The 19,062-nt window shown below is 40.2% G+C and overlaps 1 protein-coding gene across 1 annotated transcript in view; it reads right to left on the minus strand.

Annotated features, from left to right (window-relative positions):
- snap47 (synaptosome associated protein 47) overlaps positions 1 to 19,062 on the minus strand; it is a 253,313-nt gene that overhangs the window by 59,722 nt on the left and 174,529 nt on the right. The gene's annotated exons all lie outside the window — the stretch shown is intronic.

A 19,062-nucleotide genomic window follows, 5' to 3' on the forward strand; every position in this document is an offset into this window, starting at 1 on the left:
GGGCCCGCCATCGCTGCTCGCAGCTATATTTATTATTATTATTATTATTTATACGACTATTCGGGCACTTTTGGGGCCCTTAACATGCTCAAAAACTCTTGAAACTTAGCACACGGGTCAGAACCCGCGGCCATCAGGGCCGGGCTGAAGATGGTACCCGGGCGTGGCAGGGGGGCTAGACAGCGCCCCCTGGAACGGGGTCCGAAAACTTGGTCCATAAATCAAACACGCTTGCATGTAATAATATGAAACTCGGTGCACATATAGATCTCATCGTTCATATATACCTCATACTATTACTTTTTACCCCAGCCCAACAGGAAGTCGGTTATTTAGGGTTGTTCATAAAACACTCGCAATGGAATTTGAAGTACTACTCCTAGAGAATTCAAACTCACGGCACGAAACTCGGTCAGCATGAAGTCAAGGCATTGACGATGAAAGTTTGCGAGGGGATTTTTGATATCTCGAACGGTTTGGCCATGGCGAGGAAACGAAATTATGGCGAGAAACGTGAAACAGGAAGTGTGTTATAACTTCAGCATACATTAACTGATCTTGATGAAACTTCAGCAGTATGTTCGCTGTAAGAGGACGATCACATGGATGTGACTATTGTGAGTCAAAGTTATAGCGCCACCAACTGGTAGCAGGAAGTGTGTCACTTTCAAAATGCTTTGAACTCACCCTTTTATTTTTACCCGATGTGCTTCAAACTTAATCTGTATAATGTAAATACATAGCAGATGAAGACCTGTGAATGGATTCTTGATATCTTTGATACTGTTGCCGTGGCAACGCATCAAACTTTAAAATTCTTTTTTTTATGATTTTGAGACTCTTAGCGGCTTTTGGGGCCCTTAACGGGTTTGAAAACTCTTGAAACTTTGCACACAGGTCAGATCCCACAGCCATCAGAGCCGGGCTGAAGATGGTACCTGGGTGTGGCAGGGGGGCTAGACAGCGCCCCCTGGAACGGGGTCCGAACACTTGGTCCATAAATCAAACACGCTTGCATGTAATAATATGAAACTCGGTACACATGTTGATCTCATCGTTTCATCTATACCTCACGCTCTTACTTTTTACCCCAGCCAAACAGGAAGTCGGCTATTGAGGTTTGTTTGTAAAACGCTCGCAATGGAATGTGCAATACTCCTCCTAGAGAATTCAAACACACGGCACGAAACTCGGTCAGCATGAAGTCAAGGCATTGAGGATGAAAGTTTGCGAGGGGATTTTTGATATCTCGAACGGTTTGGCCGTGGCGAGGAAACAAAATTATGGCGAGAAACGTGAAACAGGAAGTGTGTTATAACTTCAGCATACATTAACTGATCTTGATGAAACTTCAGCAGTGTGTTCGCTGTAAGAGGACGATCACATGGATGTGACTATTGTGAGTCAAAGTTATAGCGCCACCAACTGGCAGCAGGAAGTGTGTCACTTTCAAAATGCTTTGAAATCACCCTTTTATTTTTACCCGATTTGCTTCAAACTTAATCTGTATATTGTAAATATACGGCAGATGTAGACCTGTGAATGGATTCTTGATATCTTTTAAACTGTTGCCGTGGCAACGCATCAAACTTTATTATTCTTTTAGGATGCTTTTGAGACCCTTAGCATGCTTCAAATTGCATGAAACTCGACAGACACATCACATTTATTAGCCAGTAGACATGTGCAAAGTTTCAGAAACGGGCGTGGTGAGGGCTCAGTAGCACCACCTTTTGACAAAAGTGGGGTTGTTAGTTTTAACTAGAGTTACAAAAATCGGTATGTATATTGTACTCCTCGAGCCGGACAACTTTCTAATTGACACTCATTAGCTAGGACCCACAGAAAGTCAGATATCTTTGTTTGAATGTAGAGAAAATCTTAGAATTTTGCCAGTCTCTCAGTGTCTCTCTGTGTGAGTGAGAGGAGGGGCGCCTGTCAGGTTAATTTTAACCCTTTATTTGCTGTGTGCGACTTCTCTGGCATTTTCGGGGGCCTTAACATCCTCTAAAACTCTTGAAACTTTGCACACGGGTCAGAACCCATGGCCATCAGGGCCGGGCTGAAGCTGGTCATCGGGCGTGGCAGGGCGGCTCGACAGCGCCCCCTGGACTGGGATTCGAACATTTGTCCATAAATCAAACACACTTGCGTGAATTAATATGAAACTCGGTACAATTATAGATCACATCAGGCCAAACAACTTTCGTGCTCTAAGTTTTACGACAATTAAAATGGAAGTTGAGAATTATGGGTTGTTTGAATAGTTGTCCTAGGAGAAATACATCAAATTACAACGCATGTGTTTACCAATCACAACCAAACTCGGTGTGCAAGAAGTCAAGACATTGAGGATGAAAGTTTGTGAGGGGATTTTTGATATCTCAAACGGTTTGGCCGTGGCGAGGAAACGAAATTATGGCGAGAAACGTGAAACAGGAAGTGTGTTATAACTTCAGCATACATTAAGATATCTTGATAAAACTTCATCAGTGTGTTCGCTGTAAGAGGACGATCACATGGATGTGACTATTTTGAGTCAAAGTTATAGCGCCACCAACTGGCAGCAGGAAGTGTGTCACTTTCAAAATGCTTTGAAATCAACCTCTTATTTTTCCCGATTTGCTTCAAACTTCATCTGTATAATGTAAATACATGGCAGATGAAGACCTGTGAATGGATTCTTGATATCTTTGATACTGTTGCCGTGGCAACGCATCAAACTTTAAAATTCTTTTTTTTTGATGATTTTGAGACTCTTAATGGCTTTTGAGGCCCTTAACGGGTTTGAAAACTCTTGAAACTTTGCACACAGGTCATATCCCACAGCCATCAGGCCTGGGCTGAAGATGGTACCTAGGCGTGGCAGGGGGGCTAGACAGCGCCCCCTGGAACGGGGTCCGAAAACTTGGTCCATAAATCAAACACGCTTGCATGTAATAATATGAATGAAAAACTTCATCTGTATAATGTAAACAGATGAAAAACTTCATCTGTATAACGATGAAAAACAGATGAAAAAATGCATCTGTATAATGTAAACATACGGTAGATGTAGACCTGTGAATGGATTCTTGATATCTTTTAAACTGTTGCCGTGGCAAAGCTTCAAACTTTGAAATTATTTTAGGATGCTTTTGAGACTCTTAGCATGCTTGAAATTGCATGAAACTCAACAGACACATCACATTTATTAGCCAGTAGACATGTGCAAAGTTTCAGAAACGGGCATGGTGCAGGGACTAAATAGCGCCACCTTTTGACAAAAGTGGGGTTGTTATTTTTATCTACAGTTACAAAAATCGTTATATACATTGTACTCCTCAAGCCAGACAACTTTCTAATTCATAGTCATTAGCTCAGACCAAGAGGAAGTCAGATATTTTGGTTTGAATATGGTGAGACTCTCTCTGAGCCTACGTCCGTGTATGGCAAGCCCTTTTAACATTTAAAAGCTAAGTTTGCCTATCCGGAAATTAACATTCTAGATATCAACAATGTCTTTCTGTCTAGTCGTAATTACATTTTGGATAGTTTGTATTATCATTTAAGATATCTGTAACATAATTGTGACTAGTCAAAATGACAGACTATGGCAAGCCGTTTTAACATTTAATCATGAAAGGGCCAAAGCCTTTGGCACCGCCACCCCGGTGCCTTTAGGTAACTAAAGGAGCCGCGGTTGCGGTGCCACCGGCTTGGGCCCGCCATCGCTGCTCGCAGCTATATTTATTATTAGGGCCCAAGCCCTGAAAGGGCGAAGGCCCTATTGTTTTCCTTCCGATTATTAGGGCCCAAGCCCTGAAAGGGCGAAGGCCCTATTGTTTTCCTAACGATTATTAGGGCCCAAGCCCTGAAAGGGCGAAGGCCCTATTGTTTTCCTTCCGATTATTTTTTTTTTAGGGCCCAAGCCCTGAAAGGGCGAAGGCCCTATTGTTTTCCTAACGATTATTATTATTATTATTATTATTTATACGACTATTTGGGCACTTTTGGGGCCCTTAACATGCTCAAAAACTCTTGAAACTTTGCACACGGGTCAGAATCCGCGGCCATCAGGGCTGGGCTGAAGATGGTACCCGGGCGTGGCAGGGGGGCTAGACAGCGCCCCCTGGAACGGGGTCCGAAAACTTGGTCCATAACTCAAACACGCTTGCATGTAATAATATGAAACTCGGTACACATGTTGATCTCATCGTTCATATATACCTCAAACTATTACTTTTTACCCCAGCCCAACAGGAAGTCGGTTATTTAGGGTTGTTCATAAAACACTCGCAATGAAATTTGAAGTACTCCTCCTAGAGAATTCAAACACACGGCACGAAACTCGGTCAGCATGAAGTCAAGGCATTGAGGATGAAAGTTTGCGAGGGGATTTTTGATATCTCGAACGGTTTGGCCGTGGCGAGGAAACGAACTTATGGCGATAATCGTGAAACAGGAAGTGTGTCAGAACTTCAGCATACATTAACATATCTTGATGAAACTTCAGCAGTTTGTTTGCTGTAAGAGGACGATCACATGGATGTGAATATTGTGAGTCAAAGTTATAGCGCCACCAACTGGCAGCAGGAAGTGTGTCACTTTCAAAATGCTTTGAAATCACCCTCTTATTTTTACCCGATTTGCTTCAAACTTAATCTGTATAATGTAAATACATAGCAGATGAAGACCTGTGAATGGATTCTTGATATCTTTGATACTGTTGCCGTGGCAACGCATCAAACTTTAAAATTCTTTTTTTTTGATGATTTTGAGACTCTTAGCGGCTTTTGGGGCCCTTAACGGGTTTGAAAACTCTTGAAACTTTGCACACAGGTCAGATCCCACAGCCATCAGAGCCGGGCTGAAGATGGTACCTGGGTGTGGCAGGGGGGCTAGACAGCGCCCCCTGGAACGGGGTCCGAACAATTGGTCCATAACTCAAACACGCTTGCATGTTATAATATGAAACTCGGTACACATGTTGATCTCGTCGTTCATATATACCTCACACTCTTACTTTTTACCCCAGCCCAACAGGAAGTCGGCTATTGAGGTTTGTTTGTAAAACGCTCGCAATGGAATGTGCAATACTCCTCCTAGAGAATTCAAACACACGGCACGAAACTCGGTCAGCATGAAGTCAAGGCATTGAGGATGAAAGTTTGCGAGGGGATTTTTGATATCTCGAACGGTTTGGCCGTGGCGAGGAAACGAAATTATGGCGAGAAACGTGAAACAGGAAGTGTGTTATAACTTCAGCATACATTAACTGATCTTGATGAAACTTCAGCAGTGTGTTCGCTGTAAGAGGACGATCACATGGATGTGACTATTGTGAGTCAAAGTTATAGCGCCACCAACTGGCAGCAGGAAGTGTGTCACTTTCAAAATGCTTTGAAATCACCCTTTTATTTTTACCCGATTTGCTTCAAACTTAATCTGTATAATGTAAATATACGGCAGATGTAGACCTGTGAATGGATTCTTGATATCTTTTAAACTGTTGCCGTGGCAACGCATCAAACTTTACCATTCTTTTAGGATGCTTTTGAGACCCTTAGCATGCTTCAAATCGCATGAAACTCGACAGACACATCACATTTATTAGCCAGTAGACATGTGCAAAGTTTCAGAAACGGGTGTGGTGAGGGCTCAGTAGCACCACCTTTTGACAAAAGTGGGGTTGTTAGTTTTAACTAGAGTTACAAAAATCGGTATGTATATTGTACTCCTCGAGCCGGACAACTTTCTAATTGACACTCATTAGCTAGGACCCACAGAAAGTCAGATATCTTTGTTTGAATGTAGAGAAAATCTTAGAATTTTGCCAGTCTCTCAGTGTCTCTCTGTGTGAGTGAGAGGAGGGGCACCTGTCAGGTTAATTTTAACCCTTTATTTGCTGTGTGCGACTTCTCTGGCATTTTCGGGGGCCTTAACATCCTCTAAAACTCTTGAAACTTTGCACACGGGTTAGAACCCATGGCCATCAGGGCCGGGCTGAAGCTGGTCATCGGGTGTGGCAGGGCGGCTCGACAGCGCCCCCTGGACTGGGATTCGAACATTTGTCCATAAATCAAACACACTTGCGTGAATTAATATGAAACTCGGTACAATTATATATCACATCAGGCCAAACAACTTTCGTGCTCTAAGTTTTACGACAATTAAAATGGAAGTTGAGAATTATGGGTTGTTTGAATAGTTGTCCTAGGAGAAATACATCAAATTACAACGCATGTGTTTACCAATAACAACCAAACTCGGTGTGCAGGAAGTCAAGACATTGAGGATGAAAGTTTGTGAGGGGATTTTTGATATCTCAAACGGTTTGGCCGTGGCGAGGAAACGAAATTATGGCGAGAAACGTGAAACAGGAAGTGTGTTATAACTTCAGCATACATTAACATATCTTGATGAAACTTCATCAGTGTGTTCGCTGTAAGAGGACGATCACATGGATGTGACTATTTCGAGTCAAAGTTATAGCGCCACCAACTGGCAGCAGGAAGTGTGTCACTTTCAAAATGCTTTGAAATCAACCTCCTATTTTTACCCGATTTGCTTCAAACTTCATCTGTATAATGTAAATACATGGCAGATGAAGACCTGTGAATGGATTCTTGATATCTTTGATACTGTTGCCGTGGCAACGCATCAAACTTTAAAATTCTTTTTTTTTGATGATTTTGAGACTCTTAATGGCTTTTGAGGCCCTTATCGGGTTTGAAAACTCTTGAAACTTTGCACACAGGTCATATCCCACAGCCATCAGGCCCGGGCTGAAGATGGTACCTAGGCGTGGCAGGGGGGCTAGACAGCGCCCCATGGAACGGGGTCCGAAAACTTGGTCCATAAATCAAACACGCTTGCATGTAATAATATGAATGAAAAACTTCATCTGTATAATGATGAAAAACAGATGAAAAACTTCATCTGTATAATGTAAACATACGGTAGATGTAGACCTGGGAATGGATTCTTGATATCTTTTAAACTGTTGCCGTGGCAAAGCTTCAAACTTTGAAATTATTTTAGGATGCTTTTGAGACTCTTAGCATGCTTGAAATTGCATGAAACTCAACAGACACATCACATTTATTAGCCAGTAGACATGTGCAAAGTTTCAGAAACGGGCATGGTGCAGGGACTAAATAGCGCCACCTTTTGACAAAAGTGGGGTTGTTATTTTTATCTACAGTTACAAAAATCGTTATATACATTGTACTCCTCAAGCCAGACAACTTTCTAATTCATAGTCATTAGCTCAGACCAAGAGGAAGTCAGATATTTTGGTTTGAATATGGTGAGACTCTCTCTGAGCCTACGTCCGTGTATGGCAAGCCCTTTTAACATTTAAAAGCTAAGTTTGCCTATCCGGAAATTAACATTGTAGATATCAACAATGTCTTTCTGTCTATTCGTAATTACATTTTGGATAGTTTGTATTATCATTTAAGATATCTGTAACATAATTGTGACTAGTCAAAATGACAGACTATGGCAAGCCGTCTTAACATTTAATCATGAAAGGGCCAAAGCCTTCGGCACCGCCACCCCGGTGCCTTTAGGTAACTAAAGGAGCCAGGGGTTGCGGTGCCACCGGCTTGGGCCCGCCATCGCTGCTCGCAGCTATATTTTTATTTTATTTTTCTAACGACTATTCGGGCACTTTTGGGGCCCTTAACATGCTCGAAAACTCTTGAAACTTTGCACACGGGTCAGAACCCGCGGCCATCAGGGCCGGGCTGAAGATGGTACCCGCGCGTGGCAGGGGGGCTCGACAGCGCCCCCTGGAACGGGGTCCGAACACTTGGTCCATAAATCAAACACGCTTGCATGTAATAATATGAAACTCGGTACACATGTTGATCTCATCGTTTCATCTATACCTCGCGCTTTTACTTTTTACCCCAGCCCAACAGGAAGTCGGCTATTTAGGGTTGTTCGTAAAACACTCGCAATGGAATTTTTAATACTCCTCCTAGAGCTTTGATCCAAATTCGACGAAACTCGGTCAGCGTGAAGTCAAGACATTGAGGATGAAAGTTTGCGAGGGGATTTTTGATATCTCGAACGGTTTGGCCGTGGCGAGGAAACAAAATTATGGCGAGAAACGTGAAACAGGAAGTGTATCATAACTTCAGCACACATCAACCGATCTTGATGAAACTTCAGCAGTGTGTTCGCTGTAAGAGGACGATCACATGGATGTGACTATTGCGAGTCAAAGTTATAGCGCCACCAACTGGCAGCAGGAAGTGTGTCATTTTCAAAATGCTTTGAAATCACCCTCTAATTTTAACTCGATTTGCTTCAAACTTCATCTGTATAATGCAAATACATGGCAGATGAAGACCTGTAAATGGATTCTTGATATCTTTGAAACTGTTGCCGTGGCAACGCATCAAACTTTACCATTCTTTTAGGATGCTTTTGAGACTCTTAGCATGCTTCAAATTGCATGAAACTCGACAGACACATCACATTTATTAGCCAGTAGACATGTGCAACGTTTCAGAAACGGGTGTGGTGAGGGCTCAGTAGCGCCACCTTTTGACAAAAGTGGGGTTGTTAGTTTTATCTACAGTTACAAAAATCAGTATGTATATTGTACTCCTCGAGCCGGACAACTTTCTAATTGACACTCATTAGCTAGGACCCACAGAAAGTCAGATATGTTTGTTTGAATGTAGAGAAAATCTCAGAATTTTGCCAGTCTCTCAGTGTCTCTCTGTGTGAGTGAGAGGAGGGGCGCCTGTCAGGTTAATTTTAACCCTTTATTTGCTGTGTGCAACTTCTCTGGCATTTTCGGGGGCCTTAACATCCTCTAAAACTCTTGAAACTTTGCACACGGGTCAGAACCCATGGCCATCAGGGCCGGGCTGAAGCTGGTAACCGGGCGTGGCAGGGCGGCTCGGCAGCGCCCCCTGGACTGGGATTCGAAAATTTGTCCATAAATCAAACACACTTGCATGAATTAATATGAAACTCGGTACAATTAAAGATCACATCAGGCCAAACAACTTTCGTGCTCTAAGTTTTAAGAAGGAAGTTGGGAATTATGGGTTGTTTGAATAATTCTCCTAGGAGAAATAGATCAAATTACAACGCATGTGTTTACCAATCACAACCAAACTCGGTGTGCATGAAGTCAAGACATTGAGGATGCTCAATTCCGGACGGTTTTTTGATATCTCGAACGGTCTGGCCGTGACGAGGAAATGAATTTTATGACTAAAAAAGGACACATAAAGTGTGTTATAACTTTGCTCATTTTACCTACAGTTACAAAACTTTCCACGTATATTGTTCTCGTCAAGCCGATCAACTTTCCAATTTAAAGTCATTCGCTCTGAGCAACAGAAAGTCAGATATTGTAGTTTGAATGGATTTATTTCCCCTGCGATTCACTCTCTCTCTCTCTCTCTCTCTCTCTGTGTGGGTGTGTGTGTCTGTGTGGGGAGGGGAGGGCTGTTGTCTGTGTTTGTGTGTGTGTGTGTGTGTCCATGTGTGTGTGTGTGTGTGGGGGGAGGGGAGGGCTGTTGTCTGTGTTTATGTATGTTTGAACCACACAGTGTGGCTGGCTGCGATTTTTCCTATAAGTCCTTGTCTCTAAGTCCTTGTCTTTTTGCATAACAATTTTGTATTTTTTTTAAATGACAAAATAGGCATATAACCCCCATCTTTTAAATGTATAGTTTGCTTTAAATAAAAGTAAGATTGTATTTGTAATTGAAGCTGAATGAATTTAAAATTCTTGTGCTATATTTCAATATATTTGTTTTCCTTAAGACTTTAAAACACTAACTTCATTCTTTTCTGAATTACAAATATTTGTTTCTGTATAAAATAATACTCTGACTAAAAACACATTTGATGTTTCTTTTTGTATTTTTATTTACATGTATTTATGTATGTGTGTGTGTGTGTGTGTGTATAAAGTGCAGGTTTTTTTAGATAAAGTAGAATTTCTATAACTATGTGTTGAACTGATAAATCACTCTTTTTTTTCTTTTTTTTTTAACCTTTATTTATCCAGGTAAAATGTTTGAGAACCACTTCTCATTTACAAACATGACCTGGCCAAGAGGCTACAGGAAAAAATAAGAACATAATGTACAGCTGTACATAGTCAAACACATAACACTTAGAACAAGCAGCTAAATAAAAATAAAAAAGACAACAAAGAGGAAAAAGAAAACGAATAGAGTGCTTAAATAAGTGTGTAAATATGGTTCATGATTGTCAGCAGGAACAAGAGTCAACTATGTAACTTTCGAGGTTTTGCTTAAAGGTGGAGATTGGGATCAGAGATGTAAGTTTCAGGGTATTTTGTAGTATGTTCCAGTCGTGTACTGATGCAAAGCGGAAGGCATTATGTCCAAAGGTAGTAGAAGTAGGGGGGATACTAAATTTAATCAAATTACTTGATCTTGTGTGATAGGTGTTATGAGCGCAGTGGTGGAGGAAGTACTGAATCTCAGTACTTAAGTAAAAGTACAAATACCCAGATAAATATTTACTTTAGTAAAAGTAGAAGTAACACAATGACAACCATACTTAAGTAAAAAGTAAAAAGTACTTTATTTTAAATGTACTTTAAGTATTAAAAGTAAAAGTACTTGCATAACAATTTATTCTCTTAATGTCTATTTTCTAATGATTAATAAAACATTTAATTCTAACTCATTCAACCTAATAGCCTACTCCTATAATGATGTTCAATAATGATGGAAAAAAATGTCACCATTTCTGAAACAAGCTTGCAATTAGGCAATATCATGCTTATCCTTACTATATGTTAATAACTATGTTTGGCAGTACACGCGATTCATTAATGGTGTAATTCTGAACCTCTTGGCTTGCCATATAACCAAACCAAACATATATTACACACGGTGTGTTTCCTATGCACGTAAAAACTAATTTTCGCGTATGAGTTGCATGATAAACACACTGCGTGTGAGACGCATTTAGTGTGACCGGGTTGATATACTGTATCTATGGCAACCAAACGTCACTGGTGAGACAAACGTGGAACGAACGGACGGTCAGATTACGTTTTGGCAGGGGAAAAACTGATCAGAAAATGTAACGAAAATGTAACAGAAGTTGTAGAAATGTAGTGGAGTAGAAAGTATAATAATTGCTGCAAAATGTAACGAAGTAAAAGTAAAAAGTAGGCACTATTTATTGTACTTAAGTAAAGTAAAGATACGTGAAAAATGTACTTAAGTAAAGTAACGAAGTATTTGTACTTCGTTACATTCCACCACTGTATGAGCGGCATGAAATAGGGATGACAAATAGAGAGGTGCCTTGCCCAGAATTGTCTTATATATGAAGAGAAACCAATGATGGAGCCGCCGGGTATGAAGGGAGGGCCAACCCACCAGTTTATACAGGTCGCAGTGATGAGTGTGATAGGGTGCATTAGTGGCAAAACGGATGGCTGAATGATGGATTGTGTCAAGTTTTTTAGAGCTGTGTTTGGTGGCACTCTTGTGTGTGTTAAACACAATCTACTTAATACAGACAACTTCATTATAAAGATAAATAACAAATCCAAAAAAATATATGATTATAATCTATGACAAAAAAAGCCATTACAAACTATATTAGTGGTAAATACACATTGCTCTTTGTATTGTTGTAAAATACATTCATGAAAAACAAGATAACAAAAATCAAAAAGATAAATTATTTTAGATAGAGCCATGGCTGCTATAAAATTGAGACAACATGTTTTAAATGTATAGCAGAGATGTTAAATGAGGCAGCAACATACAAACTTTCTAGAACAACATGGACCTGAATAGCCTGTTTTTATGGAGGACAGTGAATAGGAAGAGGGTGCAAATCAAACAGCTCATTCTCAGACTACACAGCAAACAGCTTAAGTTTTTAGTGCTTTGTTTGAGGTTTTTAGTGCTCTATCCTATCTTTTATCAACACATAATAGATAGAACAGAACAAGAAAGGCAATTAATAATCTGTCATTGCATTATGATATGAAAGGCTCAGTACAGTGTGGCACAAAACGCTTATGCGCATCCCGAGTGGAGAATGATGCGCTTAAAGCCACATGGAGTTACAGCGCACAGCGCATCGAGTCCGCATTGATGCAAGCTCTACAATACACTTCTTTTCGACAGTCAAAGTGGGGGTTACGTTTTTGCACGTCATACAGAATAACCCTAAAGGCACCAAGGTGGCGGTGCCACCGGCTTTATATTAAATATAAATATAGCTGTGAGCAGCGATAAAGGGCCAAAGCCGGCGGTACCACCATCCCGGTGCCTTTAGGTAACTAAAGGCATCAGGGTTGCGGTGCCACCGGCTTGGGCCCGCCATCGCTGCTCGCAGCTATATTTAGGGCCCAAGCCCTGAAAGGGCGAAGGCCCTATTGTTTTCCTAAGGATTATTTTTCTTTAGTATTATTATTTTACTACCTTTTTGGCACTTTTGGAGCCCTTAACATGCTCAAAAACTCTTGAAACTTTGCACACGGGTCAGAACCCGCGGCCATCAGAGCCGGGCTGAAGCTGGTACCTGGGCGTGGCAGGGGGGCTCGTCAGCGCCCCCTGGAATGGGGTCCGAACACTCGGTCCATAACTCAAACACGCTTGCATGTAATAATATGAAACTCGGTACACATGTTGATCACATCGTTTCATCTATACCTCGCGCTCTTACTTTTTACCCCAGCCCAACAGGAAGTCGGCTATTGAGGTTTGTTTGTAAAACGCTCGCAATGGTATTTGAAATACTCCTCCTAGAGCTTTGATCCAAATTCGACGAAACTCGGTCAGCGTGAAGTCAAGACATTGAGGATGAAAGTTTGCGAGGGGATTTTTGATATCTCAAACGATTTGTCCGTGGCGAGGAAATGAAATCATGGCGAGAAACGTGAAACAGGAAGTGTGTTATAACTTCAGCATACATTAACTGATCTTGATGAAACTTCAGCAGTGTGTTCGCTGTAGAGGACGATCACATGGATGTGACTATTGTGAGTCAAAGTTATAGCGCCACCAACTGGCAGCAGGAAGTGTGTCACTTTCAAAATGCTTTGAAATCACCCTTTTATTTTTACCCGATTTGCTTCAAACTTCATCTGTATAATGTAAACATAGGGCAGATGTAGACCTGTGAATGGATTCTTGATATCTTTGAAACTGTTGCCGTGGCGACGCATCAAACTTTACCATTCTTTTAGGATGCTTTTGAGACCCTTAGCATGCTTTAAATTGCATGAAACTCGACAGACACATCACATTTATTAGCCAGTAGACATGTGCAAAGTTGCAGAAACGGGCGTGGTGAGGGCTCAGTAGCGCCACCTTTTGACAAAAGTGGGGTTGTTAGTTTTATCTACAGTTACAAATATCGGTATGTATATTGTACTCCTCGAGCCGGACAACTTTCTAATTGACACTCATTAGCTAGGACCCACAGAAATTCAGATATGTTTGTTTGAATGTAGAGAAAATCTCAGAATTTTGCCAGTGTCTCAGTGTCCCTCTGTGTGAGTGAGAGGAGGGGCGCCTGTCAGGTTAATTTTAACCCTTTATTTGCTGTGTGCGACTTCTCTGGCATTTTCGGGGGCCTTAACATCCTCGAAAACTCTTGAAACTTTGCACACGAGTCAGAACCCATGGCCATCAGGGCCGGGCTGAAGCTGGTAACCGGGCGTGGCAGGGCGGCTCGACAGCGCCCCCTGGACTGGGATTCGAACATTTGACCATAAATCAAACACACTTGCATGAATTAATATGAAACTCGGTACAATTATAGATCACATCAGGCCAAACAACTTTCGTGCTCTAAGTTTTATGACAGTTCAAATGGAAGTTATTTATGAATTATGAATTATGGGTTGTTTGAATAATTGTCCTAGGAGAAATACATCAAATCACAATGCATGTGTTTACCAATCACAACCAAACTCGCTGTGCATGAAGTCAAGACATTGAGGATGCTCAATTCCGGACGGATTTTTGATATCTCGAACGGTCTGGCCGTGGCGAGGAAATGAATTTCATGACTAAAAAAGGACACATAAAGTGTGTTATAACTTTGCTCAATTTACCTACAGTTACAAAACTTACCACGTATATTGTTCTCGTCAAGCCGATCAACTTTCCAATTTAAAGTCATTCGCTCTGAGCAACAGAAAGTCAGATATTGTAGTTGGAATGGATTTATTTCCCCTGCGATTCTCTCTCTCTCTCTCTCTGTGTGTGTGTGTCTGTGTGGGGAGGGGAGGGCTGTTGTCTGTGTTTATGTGTGTGTGTGTGGCTGGCTGTGATTTTTCCTACAAGTCCTTGGCTGGCTGTGATTTTTCCTACAAGTCCTTGTCTCTAAGTCCTTGTCTTTTTGCATAACAATATTTTTAAATGACAAAATAGGCATATAACCCCCATCTTTTAAATGTATAGTTTGCTTTAAATAAAAGTAAGATTGTATTTGTAATTGAAGTTGAATGAATTTAAAATTCATGTGCTATATTTCAATATATTTGCTTTCCTTAAGATTTTAAAACACTAACTTCATTCTTATCTGAATTACAAATATTTGTTTCTGTATAAAATAATACTCTGACTAAAAACACATTTGATGTTTTTTTTTGGTATTTTTATTTACATGTATTTATGTGTGTGTGTGTATAAAGTGCAGGGTTTTTTTAGATAAAGTAGAATTTCTATAACTATGTGTTGAACTAATAAATCACTCTTGTGTGTTAAACACAATCTACTTAATACAGACAACTTCATTATAAAGATAAATAACAAATCCAAAAAATATATGATTATAATCTATGACAAAAAAAGCCATTACAAACTATATTAATGGAAAATACACATTGCTCTTTGTATTGTTGTAAAATATTCATGAAAAACAAGATGACAAAAATCAAAAAGATAAATTATTTCAGATATAGCCATGTTTTAAATGTATAGCAGAGATGTTAATTGAGGCAGCAACATACAAACTTTCTAGAACAACATGGACCTGGATAGCTGGTTTTTACGGAGGACAGTGAAGAGGAAGAGGGTGCAAATCAAACAGCTCATTCTCAGACTACACAGCAAACAGCTTAAGTTTTTAGTGCTTTGTTTGAGGTTTTTAGTGCTCTGTCCTATCTATTATCAACATATAATAGATGGAACAGAACAAGAAAGGCAATTAATAATCTGTCATTGCGTCACTGCATTATGATATGAAAGGCTCAGTACAGTGTGGCACAAAACGCTTATGCGCATCCCGAGTGGAGAATGATGCGCTTAAAGCCACATGGAGTTACAGCGCACAGCGCATCGAGTCCGCATTGATGCAAGCTCTACAATACACTTCTTTTTGATAGTCAAAGCGGGGGTTACGTTTTTACACGTCGTACAGAATAAACCTAAAGGCACCAAGGTGGCGGTGCCACCGGCTTTATATTAAATATAAATATAGCTGTGAGCAGCGATAAAGGGCCAAAGCCGGCGGTACCACCATCCCGGTGCCTTTGGGTAACTAAAGGCATCAGGGTTGCGGTGCCACCGGCTTGGGCCCGCAATCGCTGCTCGCAGCTATATTTAGGGCCCAAGCCCTGAAAGGGCGAAGGCCCTATTGTTTTCCTAAGGATTATTAGGGCCCAAGCCCTGAAAGGGCGAAGGCCCTATTGTTTTCCTTGGGATTATTTTTCTTTACTATTATTATTATTATAATAATTATTATTTTACTACCTTTTGGGCACTTTTGGGGCCCTTAACGTGCTCGAAAACTCTTGAAACTTTGCACACGGGTCAGAACCCGCGGCCATCAGAGCCGGGCTGAAGCTGGTACCCGGGCGTGGTAGGGCGGCTCGTCAGCGCCCCCTGGAACGGGGTCCGAACACTTGGTCCATAACTCAAACACGCTTGTATGTAATAATATGAAACTCGGTACACATGTTGATCTCATCGTTTCATCTATACCTCGCGCTCTTACTTTTTACCCCAGCCCGACAGGAAGTCGGCTATTGAGGTTTGTTTGTAAAACGCTCGCAATGGAATGTCATATACTCCTCCTAGAGCTTTGATCCAAATTCGACGAAACTCGGTCAGCGTGAAGTCAAGACATTGAGGATGAAAGTTTGCGAGGGGATTTTTTATATCTCGAACGGTTTGTCCGTGGCGAGGAAACGAAATCATGGCGAGAAACGTGAAACAGGAAGTGTGTTATAACTTCAGCATACATTAACTGATCTTGATGAAACTTCAGCAGTGTGTTCGCTGTAAGAGGACGATCACATGGATGTGACTATTGTGAGTCAAAGTTATAGCGCCACCAACTGGCAGCAGGAAGTGTGTCACTTTCAAAATGCTTTGATATCACCCTTTTATTTTTACCCGATTTGCTTCAAACTTCATATGTATAATGTAAACATACGGCAGATGTAGACCTGTGAATGGATTCTTGATATCTTTGAAACTGTTGCCGTGGCGACGCATCAAACTTTACCCTTCTTTTAGGATGCTTTTAGGATGCTTTAGGGACCCTTAGCATGCTTCAAAATGCATGAAACTCGACAGACACATCACATTTATTAGCCAGTAGACATATGCAAAGTTTCAGAAACGGGCGTGGTGAGGGCTCGGTAGTGCCACCTTTTGACAAAAGTGGGGTTGTTAGTTTTAACTAGAGTTACAAAAATTGGTATGTATATTGTACTCCTCGAGCCGGACAACTTTCTAATTTACACTTATTAGCTAGGACCCAGAGAAAGTCAGATATTTTTGTTTGAATATGGTCACTCTGAGCTTACATGGGTCTTTGGCTGTCTTTGGCTGTCTGTGTGTGTGTGTGTGTGTGTGTGTGCCTGTGTGTGTGTGTGCAGGGGGAGGGGGCTTAACCATTTCACTGCTGTGTGTATGACCTGCATAAAGAAAATACATTTCTCAAGCCTGGTATTTTTTAAATAAGTTTTTATTTTTATTTTTTATAAGTAAAGGCATATAACTAGTTTAATTGTAGTGAATTGACAATAGTTTTATATAATTAGTTTATTAATCAGATTAACTTGGTCAATAAACTTGGTCTGAAAATTTGGTCCATAAATCAAACACACTTGCATGTAATAATATGAAACTTGGTACACATATAGATCTCATCGTTTCATATATACTTCACACTCTTACTTTTTACCCCAGCCCAACAGGAAGTCGACTATTTAGGGTTGTGTTTAAAACACATGCAATGGAATTTAAATTATTGCTCCTAGAGCACTGAACCAAATTCGACGAAACTCGATCAGCGTGAAGTCAAGACATTAAGGATGAAAAAGTGCCACGGGATTTTTGATACCTCGAACGGTTTGGCCGTGGCGAGGAAACGAAATTATGGCGAGAAACATGAAACAGGATGTGTGTTATAACTTCAGCATACATTAACTGATCTTGATGAAACTTCAGCAGTGTTTTCGCTGTAAGAGACCGATCACATGGATGTGACTATTGTGAGTCAAAGTTATAGCGCCACCAACTGGCAGCAGGAAGTGTGTCACTTTCAAAATGCTTTGAAATCACTCTCTTATTTTTAACCGATTTGCTTCAAACTTCATCTGTATAATGTAAATACACGGCAGATGTAGACCTGTGAATGAATTTTTGATATCTTTGATACTGTTGCCGTGGCAACGAAACAAACTTTAACATTCTTTTTTGATGCTTTTGGGACTCTTAGCATGCTTGAAATTGCTTGAAACTCAACAGATACATCACATTTATTAGCCAGTAGACATGTGCAACTATGGCAAAAGATTAAAGTAATGTGAAAAAAGTAAACACTAAAAGCCTCATATCTTCTAAAAATGTAATTATACATCATTTGTTTCTAAATTAAATTATACAAATATTATAACTTCCCCAATTTTTCCCTTTTTTCATTTAAGAATTATGTTTACGTTCAAAAACAGCCAGAATTGTTGTAAAATTCATAAAAAAATAATAATCTGAGTCATACGTAGTGCTATACTGCCCTCTTGTGTTCAATATCAGGTAGGCCTATTGTGTATATTCCCACCGGTTAATCAACGTGTGACTCCGCTGGGACTTGGGAGCTTTTAAATCGCTTACTTAAAACCGAAAGTCAAAATACGGATGTCCGCACAAGACATTAATGGTGTGGAGTAGAGCGAGCATTTTAAATAAATTCCTATTAAGTAGGATTGAACTAAACAGAAAGAATGTTCACTCTGTTCTGCTGGTTCCTCGCTGGTGGATCATATGATTACTTTGTCATAATCTATGACAAAAATGCTATTATAAACTATATTAATAATAGATAATACACATTGCTCTTATTTTTAAAAAATACATTCATGAAAAACAAGATAACAAAAATCATAAAAAGATATAGCCATGGCTGCTATAAATGTTTGAAATGCATAGGACAGATGTTTAATGACGCAGCAACATATAATTGAAAGGCAATTAATAATCTGTCATTACGTCACTGCATTATGATATTACGGCTCTAATACGGTGCAGCACAAAGCACTTATGTGCATCCCGAGCGGAGAATGATGTGCTTGAAGCCACATGAAGTTACAGCGCATTGAGTCCGTATTGAAAAGTTCAAAGCACAAAGGAAATACATATTTATGAACAGTGTATTATACATTATATATCTATGCAATAGTTTATTGAGCCTTTTCTTTTAAAGGTTTTAAATTTCAGTTACTGTGTGCGTGAAGAACAATTATAGTGCTCTGACTCTAGTGTTGTGATCTAACCGACAGCGTCTGACACCCGGTAGAAAGTAACACGATTAAGTTACAGCAATAAAGTCCAGCAAGAAAAAATTTCTTCATTCGAAAATATAGACCTTTAGACCTTTATCTTAAAGACCCAGTATAATAGGATTAACATTGAATCATCTTGAAGATCGTTTCATCATTGACTGTAACCGAATGCGACGTGCTGTTTGAATGCTGAATGGAGAATGACTGACAGGCGCAGAGAGGGAAAAGTTTACGTGTTCTTGAATTTAATGACTTAAATATTAATTTCTATATCACATAATAGCTTCAGAACACTTATAATA

The sequence above is a fragment of the Pimephales promelas genome, chromosome 5 (assembly GCF_988280905.1).
Source record: "Pimephales promelas chromosome 5, fPimPro1.hap1.1, whole genome shotgun sequence".
Taxonomy (NCBI): domain Eukaryota; kingdom Metazoa; phylum Chordata; class Actinopteri; order Cypriniformes; family Leuciscidae; genus Pimephales; species Pimephales promelas.